Source organism: Galeopterus variegatus, unplaced genomic scaffold, assembly GCF_000696425.1.
Source record: "Galeopterus variegatus unplaced genomic scaffold, G_variegatus-3.0.2 Scaffold1492, whole genome shotgun sequence".
Lineage (NCBI taxonomy): Eukaryota > Metazoa > Chordata > Mammalia > Dermoptera > Cynocephalidae > Galeopterus > Galeopterus variegatus.
The window spans coordinates 5,660-10,931 of NW_007727603.1; the positions used below are offsets into that span (position 1 = coordinate 5,660).

The 5,272-nt window shown below is 36.8% G+C and overlaps 1 pseudogene; it reads right to left on the reverse strand.

The window, feature by feature from the left end:
* Positions 1-266: 266 nt before the first annotated feature.
* On the reverse strand, positions 267-3,479 carry LOC103594135 (annotated as a pseudogene).
* Between the last annotated feature and the right edge of the window lie 1,793 nt (positions 3,480-5,272).

Genomic DNA, 5,272 nt, shown 5'->3' on the forward strand with positions numbered 1-5,272 from the left:
GGTCAGGAACACATTTATGGATTCTGGGGATGATGTGTCCTGTAATTCTTTGATTGGGATAGTGGACACACAAGCCAAAATTAACAAAAAATATGAACACAGAAGTTCAAGACAAAGGCAAATGAGACTTCTCTTATATCTTAGCAACATTTAGATGGAAATCAAATTAAATGCAGTCCACTCTGCTTTTGAAGAGGCTTTGGTTCACCTCCCAAATCTTGATTGCTTGAAGCAGTCTCCCATGAGAATACTCAGAAGGTGTCTTCTTAAATAACAAACCTATTTTTAGTGGTAGAGCTGAGTCTGCATGGGACTGATAAGCAATTACTGTCTTTGAAGGATGTCCTAACCTTTCCTTGTATGCTCTCCATATATATGTAATAGCATCTCTTTTCATAATCAGTAATCCATATTTCTATCTTATCACCTTTAGCTCTAACATTAATAACAGCTCGACAAACATCATCACTGTAGTCATCGAAAGATTCTCCACTAAGACACAGCAATGTCTCTAGCCAAAAGCAATGGAGGTCACTTCTTTGTTGTTTGTTCAGTGTAATTAGCCATTGTCCTTCCCGTTTGTTTTTCTCGTGTTTCCACATAGGCTCAATACCATCCTTGAAAAGTGAGTAATCACACCCAGGCATTAAATTACTAGACAATTGGATATGGTTGTACAGAGCCCCAAAGTCTTCAGTTTCAAACTTAGAGATCAGCCGAAGGTTTGCTTGCCAAGTTTTGCTTTTATCATTTAAAAAAACCTGGAGTGCCTAGCTGTTCTGTAGAGGATGTTTAATATAGTGTTTTGGGTTAACAACCTCTTGATTAAATTCTGTTTTCTCCTTTTCTGTAGGTGGGGAATTAGGAGTAGGGTTGGTTTCCAGTTCCACAGTCGCTATCTTAGATTGATCTCTACTCCTTAGTATTTCTATCAGTGAGGGTCTTGGTCTTTATCTGTCCTCATTGCTGACATAATTATATGACTGTAGAATTCTAGGTGATAGTTATTTTCATTCAGTCCTTTAAAGGGTTTATGACTTTAATTGTTGCTATGAGAAGTCTGTTGTTTTCTAATTATTGTTGCTTTGTAAGTAATTCATCTTTTTTTTGGTGTTTTGCAGCATTGCCTACCCTACATCTGGATGTGCATCTATTTTTATTTATCCTACTTAGAATTCATATTTCTAGAATCTAAGTATTTTTGTTTTTTCTTAATTATAGAAAATTATCCATTTTTTCCCCTTACTTTTCCTTTAGTCTCTTTTGGGACTCATGTTTGATGGGCCTTCTTACTCCCTGCTCCTTTCCTCTTAATTTTGCTTTTATCTCTGTTTTTCTGATTAATTTTTGTACCTGCCTTCTAGATTACTAAATTGTTCAGCTGTGCCTGATATTCCAGTTTAATACGTCAATTGAGTTTTTAATATTGACGACTATATTTTGCTTTTCTAGTAGTTTGTGCCTCTCATTTAAAAAGCAAGAAAAAATTTCAACTATATAAAAGAACAGTATAGCAGTAATTTTAAACTTATAAAAAAGTTGCAAAAGTAGCATACAGTTCTCGTATGATCTTCACCTAGCTTCCCCTATTAAGAGACATTTTATATAATCATAGAACAGTTATCTAACCAGGAAATTAATATTGGTAAAATACGATTAACTAATCTGTAGAACATATTTGAATTTCTCCATTTTTCCCATTGCTCCGTTTTCTGGTCCAGGATCCCATGTTGCATTTAGTTATTATCTCCTTAGTCTTTTCCAATCTAAGATGTTTCAGCAGTCTTTCTTGGTCATTCATAATCTGTACATTTTTGAAGATTACTGGTCAGTCATTTGTAGAATGTTACTTAATTTGGGTTTAATCTGTGTTTTTCCTGACTAGATTAAGGTTATATATTTTTGGCAAAAATACTACAAAAGTGATACGCCCTTATCATGGCATCGTATCAGTAGGTACATGATGGGGATACTGGAGATGTTACATTTGATCACTTGGATATGGTGTTGTCTGCCAGGTTTTTTCACTGTAGTTACTATTTTTTTTCCTTGTAATAAATATGTGGCTGTGCAGTTATCCTGTTTCTCATCATTCTTTTGTCCACTAATTTTAGCATTCCTTGATGGTTTTAGCCTTTGGTAATTATTATTGTGACGTTTGCCAAATGGTGGTTTTTCTAGTTCCATTGTTCCTCCTACATTTGTTATTAGTTAGAATTCTACCTTAAGGAAGAGATGGCCTGTCTCTCCTACTTATTTATTCTGTTATTTATATTAGTATGATATTGTGAAGATATATTTGGTCTCTGTCCTCTGTTCCTGGCACGGAGCTTTTAAATGCCTTGTAATTTCCTGAGCAGTCGGGGTGCTAGGTGCTTCTTTTATTGTAATATTTGGTCTTTGACTCTAGTCTGACATGGAACTCCTAATTCCTTGGAATTTCCTGGGGACTGTCTTTTATTCTAATGAGGTGACTCTGGGTGGGTTCCTGGATGGGGGCTGGTAACCAGAAAAACTAAAACATGATTAGAAGCTTGGAACTTTCAGCTCGAATCCCCATCCTCTAGGAAGGGGGGGTAAGAGAGGCTGGAGATGAGTTAATAATCGATCATGCCTATGTGATGAAGGCTCCATAAAAATCCCTGAATTACAGGATTTGGAGAGCTTCCAGGTTGGCAAGTACATTCATGTGCAGGGAGGGTGGCACACCCCAACTCCACAGGGACAGAAGCGCCTGTGCTCAGGACCCATCTAGACCTCGCCCTATATATCTTTTCTATTTGGCTGTTCATATGTGTCCTTTGTGATATCCTTTACAATAAACTGATAAACATAGAGTGTTTCTCTGAGTTCTGTGAGCCACTCCAGCAAATGGTTGAACCTGATGAGGGGATTGTGGGAACCCCCAATTTATTTCTATCTGGTCATAAGCACAGGTGACAGTCTGGGGCTTGTGCTTGGTGGTGACTGAAGTAGGGGACAGTCTTGTGGGATTGAGCTCTTTTTTTTTGTTTTTGTCTTTTTTGTGACCGGTAAGGGGATCGCAACCCTTGGTGTGGTGTCGCTCGCACCGCGCTCAGCCAGGGAGCGCACCGGCCATTCCTATATAGGATCCGAACCCGCGGCGGGAGCGTCGCTGTGCTCCCAGTGCCGCACTCTCCCGAGTGCGCCACAGGGCCAGTCCAAGCTCTTAACCTGTGGGATCTGACATTATCTCCAGGTGGATAGTGTCAGAATTGAATTATAGGACACCCAGCTGATGTTGCAGAATCATATGGTGTGTGGAACCCCTCATCTAGTTTCAGAAGTGTTCTGTGTCGTGTTGACTGTGTAAGAAGAAAGTGTTTCTTTTTCTGATAGAACTAGTATGAACTCATGCTTATTTATTACATAGGTTATACCCATTACTGTCATTATTTTCTTACTTGATTATGGCCACTGAGAGCTCCTTTGGGTTGATTCCTGTGTCCTTTTGACATGCCGTTATCATTTTTAAAGCATTTTCTTAACTTTCTGGCAGCACAAGATATTCCAGACTCATATTGTCCTTTTTCTGCCATGTCCCTGCAATCAGCCAAGGAGCTCTGGTTCCTTTTGTTAGAGAATAGTATTTAGAAACCAGAGTCTGGAAGCTAGGTGTGTTCATTGATACAGTTTTCTTTCATTGCTTTTAGGACAGAGTTAGGAAATACATGTATGTATACACACACACACACCTAGTTCTGTGTTTTCCTATATGTGTCTGTATTAAAAACATAAATTTGTGTTGATATCTTCAATTCCAACCTACCACCCCCAAATTACATTATAGCCTTCTCCCTTTCTTTATTTGTTATTCTAGTGTATGATAATGAGAAACCTGGCTGTCATTATTCACAATATATTTTCTTATTTGCTCAATCCCAGTGTACACATAAGGGAGTTTTGAAATAACTGACTTATACCCTTGTGAGAAACAAATTTATTGTTTAGAATACAATACTACGAAAATACTGTCAATAAGAGTCAAAGTATTGTCTTCCAAATTTACATAATTTTTTTCCCTACCCCCTGCAGTGTGGTTGTTATTTACATGTAATACATTTATTACTGTTTGTATTCCATTTTGGGAATTTCCTCCCCTTTCCCATATCCTGGTTGATTTTAATTATTGATTTATTTTAGTTTGTCTGAAACAATTGCCATGTTCCTAAGAGAATTAACACAGGAAGTTATACTCAGTGAAGTATTCTTCCTCCCCATCCCTTCTTCTGTGGGTCCCAATCCCCCTTTTTCCCAGTTTGTTCCCACCTACCCTCTTTAGTATCTTAATCTCATTAATTTCTGGTTTTGTATTACGAACTTCTTTTTGCACAAATGAGCTGATACATGTATATTTACTTATATTCCCTTTTTTTCTCACATGAAAGAGTAACATACTAGAGATGTTCTTTTGCACTATTTTTTTTACTTAACAGTACCATTGAGTTTATCATTCCATATCGTTCCATAGAGATCTTCTGTGTTTTTTGTTTTGTTTTTTTTTTTTGCCATTGATAGTATTCTGTTGTGTGAAGGTAGCATAGTTTATTCAACTGTTCTCCTGTGTATAGGCGTTTAGGCTGTTTTTGTTAGCTAACGTGTTTAAAGATGTCAGTTCGCACGTTGACATCTTACTTGTGAATACCTCATTTTGCATTTATAAAAAATAAAGACTTTTAAAAAAATAATTATACCATTGTGTTTCATACCCCCCCAAATGAACAATTCTTTAATATTAATTATCTGTCCACATTCAGATATCTACAGTAGTCTCAAAAATGTCTTTATGGTTGGTTTGAGTCAGGATCCAAAACAGGGTTCACAAATTGCATTTGGTTATGCCTCTTAAGTTTCTCTAGAACAGTTGGTCCTCCCACTGACACCCTTTTTTTTTTTTTTTCTCTCACCCTGTTGACTTATTCAAATGAGTGGGTCAATTATCCTACAGAATGTCCCAAATTTTTATTTTCTAACAGATTCTCATGGTATTTGACTTATTCTTGTCCCTTGTGTTTCTTGTAAAATGAAATTTAGGTTTAAAGATTTGATTAGAGACAGATTCAACATTTTGGCATCAATGCTTTATAGGTAGTACTGAGTACTTTGTATTCATAACATCAGAAAGTATATGAGGGTCTTCAAGAAGTTTATGGAAAGATTCATATTATCTTTCATCCATTTTTCCATGAACTTTTTGAAAATACCCTTGTATAATGTCTTGTCCCACTTGTAGTGATGCTAAGGTTGTTTA